This window comes from Aquarana catesbeiana, linkage group LG02, assembly GCF_042186555.1.
Source record: "Aquarana catesbeiana isolate 2022-GZ linkage group LG02, ASM4218655v1, whole genome shotgun sequence".
Lineage (NCBI taxonomy): Eukaryota > Metazoa > Chordata > Amphibia > Anura > Ranidae > Aquarana > Aquarana catesbeiana.
Genome location: NC_133325.1, coordinates 415,172,228 through 415,186,176, shown reverse-complemented (window position 1 = coordinate 415,186,176; position 13,949 = coordinate 415,172,228). Strand labels below are relative to the sequence as shown.

At 38.1% G+C, this 13,949-nt stretch overlaps 1 protein-coding gene across 3 annotated transcripts in view; it reads left to right on the top strand.

Moving 5' to 3' along the window:
• Positions 1–13,949, top strand: part of CSMD2 (CUB and Sushi multiple domains 2) — a 1,533,565-nt gene that overhangs the window by 411,924 nt on the left and 1,107,692 nt on the right. The window lies entirely within an intron of this gene.

Sequence of the window (13,949 nt, the reverse complement as noted above, 5' to 3'; positions counted from 1 at the left end):
AGCTGCTGTAGCCATGGTATGAGATTTCACAACATTTTTTTGCAAGGAATTTCCCCAAGAGCTTAGTAAATGAGATGGAGCGCTGCTGACCTCCTTCAGTCAATCTTGTGCAAGCAAACAATTATATAATTATTTTAAGTTCCCTTGCAGGTGATTGGGTATTCTTTGCAAACTGAAATTTCACCACATTCACTAAGCTTTGGAGAAAATTCCCTTCTAAAGTGCAACTTCCAATACAAAGTGAGCAGCCTATTTGCCTTTAGCAAATCAACCCCTCTGTGTTCCCTAACCACTAGTCTTATGTCCCGTACACACGATCGAATTTTCCAACAACAAATGTTGGATCCGAGCTTGTTGGCTGAAAGTCCGACCGTGTGTATGCTCCATCGAACATTTGTTGTCTGACTTTCCGCCAACAAATGTTGGCTAGCAGGTTCTCAAATTTTCCACCAACAAAACTTTGTTGTTGGACTTTCCGATCGTGTGCACACAAGTCCGTCGCCCAAAAGTTCACGCATGCTCGGAATCAAGTAGGAGCCAGAAGCACTCGGTCTTGTAAAACTAGCATTCGTAATGGAGACATCACGTACGTCTTGTACGTCACTAGGTTCATAATTGTTGGCCAACATTTGTGTGACCGTGTGTGTGCAAGACAAGTTGGAGCCGACATCCTTTGAACAAAAATCCACGGTTTTGTTGTTGGAAAGTCAGATCCTGTTTACGGGGCATTAGTCTGTGAGGTTTCAACAGTTTGCAGTCTGCACTTTACTCTCCTTTGGTTTCTTATATGTATTTTAGAAACACAATTGTGATCTTGAAATAAAGGTAATTCTTTTCAAATCCTGTGGAATTTAAGATTGTGTTTATACATAAGATTACAAACATACCTCCATGGCCCCAAATTGCTCTTTTGAGGGCAGAAATATGGGAGCTACCTTTGTTTATTTGTTTTAAAAAATGGCTGGCTTTAGAGCGGTCATTCTAGTGTAGCCTTTCTCAATCAGGGTTCAATGGAATCATGGGTTTCCTTTGGTGGTTACTAGGGGTTCCTTGATCAGTGTCATGGTTATTGCTGAATGTTGTCACAAGAGATGTTTAAGTATGACCCTTTCTGGGTGTCATTACACTAGGTATGCCCATACCTTTTATGTATTATCCAAAATATATTGATCACAATGTACCCTTAGCTGTAGTTAAAATAGTTTTTTGCAAAGGTTCAACAAAGACTAAAATCTAATTCAAGGTTTGCTCTGTACAAGAAAAAAAAAAAATGAGAGAGGCTGTTCTAGCGAGTCATTGCAGTGCAAAGCAAAATGGCTTCTTAACAGCTGCCCTCCACAGATATACAGTAAATACTAAGTTTCCCTTTATTCCCATATCACTCAATTTAGCCAGTTAGAGATATACCTAGTACTTTTGAGTAAAAGTAGCATGTGACCCCTTCCTCATATGTGACAGTGCTGCATTTTGGTGATTGGGCATGCAGGCACCCATGGGGGCAGGGAGAGAGAAATTAATCCTCTGCAAGCTACTAGTAGCAAAATGTAGCTTACCAGGAGTAAAGCCCAAGTTCACATTAAGGCTACTGTAAGAAATGATAACTGTATTTTTGTATAAATCCTATTTTAAATGCATTCAGAGATGTGTTCATGAAGACCATTTCTATTTAAAAGTTCATTATTATTCAAGCCTAACAATTTTATACCATGCTGACCACAATTTCCCAGAACAAGCCAGCTCAGCAGGGAAATCATGGAAACCTTAGGCATAAGGTCAAGTGCCAGTAAGAGAGCCATGCTTTAGCACATTATAATGACACACAATTATGAGAAGGATTACATAGGTGTCATTGATAGGTCAACAGCCATATGCTTTTTTTATCAAAAAATGGGAATTTCCTGCGAGCCACAAATGGATCAATGCTTCTAAGGGGTGACAATCATTAATTAATTAGCAGCAAACACTCAACCACGTTTCATATCGTGTAATATAAAGCATAAAAATAATAAATGTGCCTGCGCTGAAAAATGTACTAAAATAACGTGCATATATAGTAAATTAATCCACTATAAATGAGCTGTGAAATCATATATGTATACTATAAAGGTGCAAAATTAAGCCTCAAAGTGCATATAACATTGTGCAAAAAACAATATAACCCATTGAAAGTGCACCATGCATAAATAAAAACAACAACAAGTGCACAGGTAACCTGTGTATTGCAAGTGTCCAGCTCAATCCACGGGTTAAAATCCAAATAAATGTATGTAAACAGTGTCCATAAGAAAAAAGTTCCTCCGAGATCTTCTAAAAAGGTGCTCAAATCACAGCAAACAATACGTGCTCTCCCGTGACACCCCACATGTGCTTGCGCTCACCTCTACTCGTGTGACCCAGTATTTAAACTGTGTCAAACACGCAGTGGGGCCAATCCTGGGCTCCCTCAGGATGGAATAATAAGAATACAATCCTCACAGGTGCAGTCAGTATCCACATGTATAGGAGAGAAGTAAGAACTCCATAGTGTAATAAAGCAGGGATATTTTATTAAACCAAAAGAAAATCCTCCAGGAGGGTACTCACATTCAGTAGGTGCTTCAGTGCACCAAACTTAACAAGCGTATAAAACAAGCTGCGATCCAGATGGCGTGCGGTGTGGTGTGTAATGTCTCCTCCACTGCTGACAGCTCCGTCCTACCCCTCCCCGACGCGTATTCGGCACAGGGATCACGTGCCTCCCCCAGAGGAAGGCACGTGATCCCTGTGCCGAATACGCGTCGGGGAGGGGTAGGACGGAGCTGTCAGCAGTGGAGGAGACATTACACACCACACCGCACGCCATCTGGATCGCAGCTTGTTTTATACGCTTGTTAAGTTTGGTGCACTGAAGCACCTACTGAATGTGAGTACCCTCCTGGAGGATTTTCTTTTGGTTTAATAAAATATCCCTGCTTTATTACACTATGGAGTTCTTACTTCTCTCCTATACATGTGGATACTGACTGCACCTGTGAGGATTGTATTCTTATTATTCCATCCTGAGGGAGCCCAGGATTGGCCCCACTGCGTGTTTGACACAGTTTAAATACTGGGTCACACGAGTAGAGGTGAGCGCAAGCACATGTGGGGTGTCACGGGAGAGCACGTATTGTTTGCTGTGATTTGAGCACCTTTTTAGAAGATCTCGGAGGAACTTTTTTCTTATGGACACTGTTTACATACATTTATTTGGATTTTAACCCGTGGATTGAGCTGGACACTTGCAATACACAGGTTACCTGTGCACTTGTTGTTGTTTTTATTTATGCATGGTGCACTTTCAATGGGTTATATTGTTTTTTGCACAATGTTATATGCACTTTGAGGCTTAATTTTGCACCTTTATAGTATACATATATGATTTCACAGCTCATTTATAGTGGATTAATTTACTATATATGCACGTTATTTTAGTACATTTTTCAGCGCAGGCACATTTATTATTTTTATGCTTTTTTTATCAACTGGTTTTCATCTATGAGTCTTTTATCTGGGTGTGCACATCCTCCTATCAGCAGAAGGGATTTTTTAAATTATACATATATATATATATATATATATATATATATATATATATATATATATATATATATATATATATATATATATATATGTAAGCTGCGTCTCCTATAAACATGTGCAGCTGCTGTAGCCATGGTAAGAGTTTTCACAACATTTTTTTGGTACATTAAGGATTTAACTTGCCTATAACCACAAGTTACTAGTTTTGCTAGCATGAGACTTGTTATTGAATTCTTGAATAAGGTATATTTCTGTTCTCTCCTGCAGTCAGACCTGGTTTTATGTTGTGGTGTGCACCGTGTGCTGAACAGAGGCTATCTGCTAGATTAACTACAATAATATCTAGGGAATATAGTTATAATTACACTTCTATTTGGCATAGAATTAATTTCTTTCTCTCCTATTTTAGAATCCCTTCCTAGAAAAAGATTGTGTTTCTTTAAAGTGGTTCTAAACCCAATTTCTACTTCCCCTCCAGCTACAGATTTATACACAAAGAACTTTAAATATCCTGTTGTTTGTACCTTATTTGCTGTTCCTCCCTATGTCACAGGATTTCACTGTTCTTACTATCATCACAACACCGCCTACGTCGGGGGCAGAGCTCAGTGCGTTTTGTGACAATGCTTTAGCTATTACACATCCTACGTTCCAGACCATTCAGAGTGGAGTGTGCTGTCAGTCAAGCATTGATCCACCTAAGGAGCAGGGCATAGGCCTGATTGACAACATACTCTGCTCTAAATGGGCCAGTAGAGATGGGGTGCAGAATCTAACATGAAATTGCACCAAATGTGATGCGTTTTGGTTTAGCTCCACTCCTGACCCTGGCAATGCTATAGTGATAATAATAACAGCAATCACGTGACCTAGCAAGAAAGCCATGTATAGTATTACTACATTAATGCAGGTCATTTTCACCAAGAAGGAAGAAGGCCTAAGAACTGCAGGATCCACATATTTCTTTTAGAGGAAAGCTTTATGTAAAAAGTGCACAGCTAGTTAATAGAGGTAATTAAAGCATGTTTGTACCCTCCCCCCTCCACTGCCAATTTTGGCACTTTTTGGGGAAGAGCGGGTATCTGGTTTTGACCTCACTCCCTCTTCCAGCTCAGATCACCGTGGTGAACTGAGCCTGAAGTTTGGCCTCCCTCCTTCCCCTACAGACACATCACAGGTCCTAGAAGACTATGGGACCAATCATAAGGTGCAGCATGAATCGCACATGCACAGGAAGAAACAAGCTGTGAAGCCGCAAGGCTTCACTTCCTGTTTTCCTTGCTAGAGATGCCGGTGCCTGCACCTGAAGCTGATTGAAGAATTGACTCAGGTGAGAACATCGAGGGATCCCTGGACAAGTAAGTGTCCTTATATTAAAAGCTAGCAACTACAGTATTTGTAGCTGCTGACTTTTATTTTTTTCTGAAGGAGCCTGGAGCTCCTCTTTAAGAAGTTTTATATGTTTTTGGAGTTTAAAACCATTTCAGGGCTAGCAAAAAATGACTCTCCAAACTGCTAGTTAAATACTCACTTTTTCTAAGGAATGATAAACAAGGTGAATTTCTTACCTTATTCCTCTGTCCTCTGGCAACCGTCACTCTCATTGGCTCTCCAACACTACCAGGTTGTGAGGGGGCCCTTGGCATCATCACATAGAATGCGGGATCAGTGGCATTGTATGTGATTACAGCGGAAAGCTGTGACCAGCCTGGCAGTGAAGTGGATTGGCTTCCGAGAACTGGTCTTACAAAAAAGAAGGCCTACTGGAGCAAGGAGTAAGGTAAGTATTTCACTTTATTTCTTTATCTTGAGACAAAACAAGCATTAAATCCATTTAGTGCAAATTTTCTTCAGCCTAGAGAAAAAAGGCCTAAAGAAAACCTTTCCTGAAAGAAACATTGAGTTACAGTAACTTGCTGACGTGAAAAAAAAAGGTTTGATGCCTGCCTGTCAAACTAGCCATCTTGATTATTTAATGTAACCCAAATTAAAGTGGAACTTTACTCTCTCAATCAACATTAACTATTTTTTATCATTATGCTGCTAGCATTAGTAAATAGATAGGTGTATATCATAGTATATCATATTTACTTGTTTTAAACTGTTTTACATTAATTTAGTTACTTCCTGGTTTCCAGGCCAAAGCAAATGATGTCAAACATCCCAGAAGTCTTCAGGAGAGGAGGAGGGGTTTTCTCAGCTAAGCACACCTTCTTGCCTGCATGCCTGAGCGAAAGGCAGATGCCTTCCAGAAAGTAAATGCTACATAATCGTCTGCCCTTACTCAAAATGGCCATGGCCATAAATGCTAGGGGGTGTTTTTCAAAATGATTTCTAACAAAATAAAGCATGCAGACATGGATGGATTCATGAGTTTGCTTTGAATATTAAAGATTAATTAAATAGCATTTTTTGGTTTGTGGTGCTCAGATACAGCGTAGTTCCTCTTTAAGAAGGCAAAAACATACTTCTGAGCTTTTGCTAACTTTATATGCTTGTTATTGGTCTTTAATGCAAAACAATAAAGCCATAGTCAGCCAGGTAACTTGTGTGTCCAAGAAATGTTTTCCGGTAAAGTCTGGTTCATGATGGTGCTTTTAACATCCGTTGCATCATAACAGGAACATTCAAGGTAAGTAGATGCCAGATAAAAAAAGCATGAAAACCGATGGAACTGATAGAAATCGAATGAAATGTAGATGAAACACAAAAATCCAGAAGGAATGGGACCTAAGTAAAACAATCAACTCTGGGGACATAGTGTATCCACTTTAATTACCAGGCTAATAACTAGTTTAAAGTCAAGCAAATTCAGCTTCTTCTTACAACTTATTTTGACTGCTTTTTAACTTTCTTTACATAACTTCAAAGCCACATCAATTCATTTGGAGTACCGTGGAATCACTCGTTGCCTTTTACTAGTTGTATTCCAGGACAAATGGCTGTGTTCAGACTTTTGGATGAGCAGACATCACCTCCATTCAGAATAATCATCCAACAATAACAGAACGAACAGGTGTATCAGACATCTGGTGAACATTACAATGAATTATTGTGATTATTTTTGAGTGAATTAATTTTGCTGCAAGCCATCTTTTTCTCAGAGCTGTTTTAATTACCATATTTGCCTGTTGACAGGACTCCACAGCTGTTATTAAGATATTGAAGTTCCAATGACAGACTCAATGCAGGTCTTTTGAATGTTGTGTTGGTCAGTGCAACACTGCTAAAATTGGGCTAATGTGACCAGTTGTCTAGGCAAGCAAACATATAAATAAGAGCGCAAGCATTTAAATATGCATTAAAGCATAAAAAACATGGATGTATGCAGTGGATATGTACAATTTGCACATTAGAGAGCTGCAGGAAGCTCTGTAAAGATGTACACAAGGCATCTTTGAATAACAAATGAACTGGCTTAGTGCTGCCTATCAATGAGACCCCGATACAAAATCTTACAAGCTAACAGCTAAAGTAGCCAGTGTTTGTTTATTTTTAATATGCATTAGAAATATCTCCTGTCAATCAAACATAAAAGGGCTGTGGAAGTGCTTAGGGATGCACTGATCCAAGCAGAAAACTGCTCAACAAGACAGCCTTTTTTAGGCTTAACCCTTGTACTGCATCTCCAGCTACCTGTGCTGAATATTTTTTTTTTTTTAGCATCTTAACATCAGACTATATTATATGCATGTTGTCCACACTGGCTTATATTTTTACCTTTTCTCTCTACTGCAGAGCTGTGTTATTTTATATTCAGGACAAGCAAGGCTGACAGTTTTATTCTATTTTGTGCCTGTTTTGGAGACAATTGTGTAAATCCATTTCCTTTCCATAATACGTTAGTTATGAGTCTGACAAAGTACAGCAGTTGGCCTCTGTGTGAAATTATCCCTTCCTGTGTAACTTTGGAGAACTCATCTGTTTCGACTGTTACCTTATAGCATTTTCAGCTGATCTTGCTCACCACAGCTGCAGCTTTTTAGAATCAACAGAGAATTTATTGTTAACAGCTTTCATTTGCTGAGGGGTTTCAAGGGCTGCAAGCCCTAACCAATGAGGTGGCACAATTAATACATACTTTCTATTTTAACTGCTTTGACCTATCATATGCCCCAAAAAGCTCCAGTGATTGGCCCTCCTTGTGTATGTTTGCAGTGAGTGGGATGTGTACCACCATTGGTTAACATACTTATTCCTGGTTGTGCATGTCTTGGCATCACAAGCACTGAATTTAGCTTGGAGATAAAAATTCTGGTTTACAGTTTAAAGTGAACTGTGTACAGGCTGTGGACATTCAACCGCTTACATATTTATAGCAGTACAGGCAGTCCCCTAGTTACAAACATCCAACCTACAAACGACTCCTACTTACAAACAGACAGAGACAACAGGAAGTGAGATGAAATCTACCCCTAGGAAGGGAAATTCACTCCTGTAAGAGTTATTATGGGAAAAAGGTAGCTCCATTGATGCTTTATCACCAATCCTTGTTTCCACAACAACCCCAAATTTTCAAAATCCAATTGTCACAGGGACAGAAAGTGAGGTGAAATCTTCTGAACAGGGCCACAGACAGCAAAACAAAAATTACAAGGGTGTTAACCCTTCCCTATGCTATCCAAAAAGCTTAAAAATTGCTTTTTTGGCTGGAGCTACACTTAAAAAATATACCTGTTCCGACTTACAAATAGATTCAACTTAAGAACAAACCTACAGACCCTATCCTGTTTATAACCAGGGGACTGCCTGTATTATAGCTTTTAGACAGACAGTAGAGTAAGAGCAAAGCTAAAGTAAGAGTATACTTCAGTGCGTCTACCGTGAACTTTAAGGATGAATCACTCCATAATGCCTGCAGATACATATTTAAAGAAGGACTTGGTTAAAAGCTTTTTATTTGGGGGGCTCACTCTACAGTCTATTGTGTAAATTATATCTATATCTAATGATTTCTATATGAGTGGTTTAAATAACAGGTAGTAGCATATGGAAACAATCAGTTGTTATGAAGATTTTTTTTCCTACAGATAGAATAGCCTCACATTTTCCAGTTTTGACTCAGAGGTAAAGATTTTTTATTGATATTATTATTATAATTAATATAGAACTTAGGTCACTAGCTACACAAGCAATAAGCCTGGAGTCCCTTATATCAGTCTGTTTATAATGTAATGCAAATATCAGCATACAGAATAATACTGGTCTCCATCATACCACCAAATGCCAATTATTAATTGTAAAGCAGCAGATCTAGGTATCCTTGCACTAGGGAATAATAAATGAATTGGCATATGTTTACTAGCTTTTTCTAACTCATCATTGGATTTTCATATGTGATTCTGAAAGATTAAATGAAAAAGGTCTGAAACTTTTCTGACAATTACACATTCAAACAGCTGGATTTAAAGAACAGTGCCAGTTTAAGTGGCTGTGAATCTTCTCAAGATAGCTTATAGGCATTAGGATGCATAGTTTTTCTGCCAAAATCATATAATTTTGAAGAGACTTAATCTTTGCTAGCCGAGCAGGGAGTTGTGGTGTATGAGCACATTACAATCCCCCTCTATTAAAGATGAGTAAACATCTTCAAATCTATTCCACCAACACATCTTTTGATCCAGCCGTTATCCGCTATGAGGCATTGCAAGCGGGTTATAAATTCTCCCACTATGGCCTTTATTGTATTTTTTTTCATGAAAAATCAGACACAAAATATACCTTTTGAGTTACTATGCCTCTTAAGTTAACAAAACTCTAAAAACCTGTTTAGATCACATTTTCATTTCACTTTGGATATTATAGTATGGACAGTGAAAACTTTTTGGGCAGCCAGTACAGGGAAGAATAATTAATTACATGTTTAGGGGGTTTGTCAGAAAGGACCAACAGGAACTGTTTTGCACATGGTAGGCCTGCTGATATTTGTTGTAACACATTTAAGACCTGTAACATTCTCTTGCTGCTACTACCCATATGCATGCTGCAGATGCCACTATTTTGATGCAAACATTTTTTTGGGGGGAGGATCTATTTTCCACATTAGCTCTAAGATGCTGAATGCACCCCAAAAGTAAAAAAAAAGAGATCTTTGTTTTTTTTTAACAGTACTTTTTGTTGTAATGTTTTTATTTAATTTTAGATGACAGCTTGATTAAAAGTTTTTAGATCTGAATGTGACACTACCATATTCATATTTTTATTTAGTGACCATAATTTAGTAACTGTGAAATAGAACACTCTACCACCATAGACAGTATTTCTTGTTTCTTCTTCAGAAACATCAGGGAAACACTTGCCCTTTTTTACTAATGTTTGAAAAGTTTTTTTTTTTATTGAAAAATATTAGTATCTTTTACCTGACTAATATCCACTATATTACCAAAAAAATTGGCATGCCTGCCTTTACACACACATTAACTTTAATTGCATCCCAGTCTTAGTCTGTAGGGTTTAATATTGAGTTGGCCCATCCTTTGGAGCTATAACAGCTTCAGCTCTTCTGGGAAGGTTGCTCACAAGGTTTAGGAGTGTGTCTATGGGAATGTTTAACCATTCTTCTAGAAGCGCATTTGTGAGGTCAGGCACTGATGTTGGATGAGAAGGCCTGGCTCGCAGTCTCCACTCTAATTTATCCCAAAGGTATTCTATCAGGTTAAGGTCGGGACTCTGTGCAGGCCAGTCAAGTTCCTCCACCCCAAACTCCCTCATTCATGTCTTTATGGACCTTGCTTTGTGCACTGGTGCACAGTCAAGCCCAACCCCTGAAAAACAACCCCACACCATAATCCCCCCTCTACCAAATGATTTGGACCAGTGCACAAAGCAGGGCCATAAATACATGGATGAGTGAGTTTGGGATGGAGGAACTGGACTGGCCTGCACAGAGTCCTGGTCTTAACCCAATAGAACACCTTTGGGATGAATTATATCGGAGACTGCAAGCCAGGCCTTCTCGTCCAACATCAGTGCCTGACCTCACAAATGCGCTTCTGGAAGAATGGCCAAACATTCCCATACACACACTCCTAAACCTTGTGGACAGCCTTCCCAGAAGAGTTGAAGCTGTTATAGCTGCAAAGGGTGAGCCAAATCAATATTGAACACTACATACTAAGACTGGGATGCCTTTAAAGTTCATGTGCGTGTAAAGGCACACTTCCCAATACTTTTGGTAATATAGTGTCTGTGTCTGTAATAGAAGGTTATTTTAATTTGTGTAGAAAACTTTTTATAAAAATAGGGATGCACAAAACTACAGTGTGTGCTCTTTCCTGCACTACAATAGCAGTAAAGTAGTAATTTTTCTTTTCTTTTACTTGAAATAGAAAAGCGTGTTGTAAAGTTGTGTGTGTAAATTTGGCTGACATGCTGCAATTATTTTTTTTTCCTATAGAATAATACGTTCGGATTAGAACATTTTGATTTGTGTAGAAAGCACTTTTTAAAAAGCAAACAGCATAAATTGCTCTGGAATGTTGCCCAATAACAAGAATTTAATCAAGCAGAAAAATAGTAGTGCACAAAACCATATATGTTATTACTTGTCCAACAACAAAAGCAGAGCAATTGTTTTTTGTTTTAAAAGCCATTTTTATTTTACTAGTACTTGAGAAGTGTGCAATGGAAGATTAATCCTGCCATTGAAGACATTTTGGAAAAAAATAATAATGCACGAAATTGGCATCCATTAATCCTTGATCAAGAATAGAACAGTTTGTTTTTCTAATAGTAGAGGAATCTGCATTGTAATTGACTAGACTCTTCAAGATTTGGTTTTTCACTCCATTCGTCTGCACCTGAAAATTGTGTAATAATAGATACAAAAAGGTTGGTATTTGTTGTCAGTGGATTGAGGCTGGTTAAACAAAAAAATCCATGAATTTAAGAAGCTTAGGGCTTTTTGAGCCTGCACAGGGCAACACGAAACAATCCCGAATTTCCTAACTTTGTTCCTATAACTTTTATTTTTTTCCTAGTCCTTAATTCAGGGGTCTTCAAACTACGGCCCTCCAGTTGTTCAGGAACTACAATTCCCATCATGCCTAGTCAAGTCTGTGAATGTTAGAGTTTTACAATGCCTCATGGGATGTGTAGTTCTGCAACAGCAGGAGGGTGGTAGTTTGAGGATTCCTGCCCTAATTTGATCATTGGTGTATATTAGATCTTAAAACTAACCCTACCTATGAACCATTCTGTGCTGGCATTGCCAGACAATTTTCAAAACCCATTAAAAATGGGTAAAAACAATGACTAAAAGTTGTGACGGCTGCTACAGTACAACAATGCAAAAACACTTCGAATGTACTGAGTATTATGATGAGTGATAATTTTAAAAGAATTATGGACTTTTTTTTGCAGATTTATACTTACTGTACCTAGGTGGATACAGCATTGGTCTGATGCTGCATCTGTCCCCCGCAGGCTCTAACACTGAGAACCAAGTGACCTAACACCGCCAATCGCTCGGTTCTCACAGCTCCCTGAGCAGAGAGCTGGTGACTAACACAGTGTATAAAATACGTGTATAATGTAGATGTTTCATTTCATGCCTACCTGCTTACAGAGAGCTAAAGAGAAGTGGCCTGCCATCTCCATGAAATGTTGTCACCCCAGTTGTTTTGAAATTTTGTTGCCCCAGTTTATGTGCTGCCTTTCCACAAATTGAGACCTTAGGGGGTCTAATACAGACAACAAAACAGGAAACATGGCATGGAGAAACTTCATTCAACTCTCTCACTTCATTAATCAACAGGGATTATGTGGGCTGTATTTTTTTGTATCTTTCTTTTATCAGGTGTATACCTTGCTTAATGTTCATCAGCTATTAGCCATTAACATGGGACTAACAGTATACTTTTGTGGTTTTTAAAACTGTCCGGTGAAAGACTTTGTCATATTGCTTGTTCATTATTAAGTTACATTCTAAGTTCTAAGTTGTGTCAACAGTTCCTAGGTAATAGATGTGCTGTATTCTCACTGACTTCACCAGTTTCTAGTGAATAAATAAGCTGCATTGTCAGTGATATCACTGGTCTCTAGTACATTGCTAAGTGGCACTCATTGGGGGTTATTTACTAAAGGAAAATCCACTTTGCACTGCAAGTGCACTTGGAAGTAAAGTCGCTGTAGATCCGAGGGAGACATGCAAGGAAAATAAAAAACAGCATTTTAGCTTGCATATGATTGGATGATAAAAATCAGCAGAGCTTCCACTCATTTCAGACCTACCCCTTAGATTTAGAGCGACTGAACTTCCAAGTGCAATTTAAGTGCAAAGCGGATTTGCCTTTCGTAAATAACCCCCATAGTGGTGTCACTGGTGCTGATGAATGGACATACAGCATTCACTATGATGTCCCTGCTCAGTAGTGACTGTATAAGTCTCATTCTTAGTGACAAAACTTGTGACCTCATCAGTCAGTAAAGGTGCTCTTATTAGAAAGGAGCACGATAGTTGGGAGTGTATCCATTAAAACAGGAATTCAGGCCCCAGTAACACAGTGAAACAAAATCAGAGATAGCAACAATCATTTTTAGTGCTTGCTCCTAAACAAAGCTTTTTTTGTTTAAAAGTTCAAAATGGATGACAGGTTTTTACTTATAGACTCTGAGTGTCTCAGTCACATTTAACTAGATCCACAATTATTTGGCCATGCAAACCATTTATCATGGCCCAGCTAGAAAGAAACCTTTCATTCTTTTAAGAACATTAGTAACTTCAGTGCAATTGATAGATTGAATAATGTATGCAATGCAGTTTTGTTGCATTTGCATTTCGGTGCACATCTTTTGGAGTTTTTAGGGATAATTCAGTGTTAATGCTATTGCAATGCATATTTAATGTTTGAACCTAATGCACCTACAGAAAACAAGGTTCAGGTGTGTTTAGTGCAAATTAAAGACAGTAATGTATACAGCGCTTGTGTTCATAATAGTAATTTGTTCTAATGCAGCCTATTGCAAGTGTATATAAAGGGGAAGTAAACCCTTTTTTCTAATGAACCCCAATTTTACATGTACTGTTCCTACTCCAACAAATAGGGGGAGCGTTAGCAGAGAAGGAAAACTTTAGTAATGTATATAATAGAGGTGGGGGTGAGGACTGGCAGACATGGAAAGTGGTTACTTTAATACAGTGCCTTGAAAAAGTATTTATAATCCTAAAATTTTCCAAATTTTCTAATGTTACAACCAAAAACGTAAATGTATTTAATTGGGTTTTTATGTGATGGACCAACACAAAGTGGCACATAATTGTAAAGTGGAAGGAAAATTGGAAGGAAAATTATAATATATATATATATATATATATATATATATATATATATATATATATATATATATATATATATATATATATATATATTTTTATTTTTTACAAATAA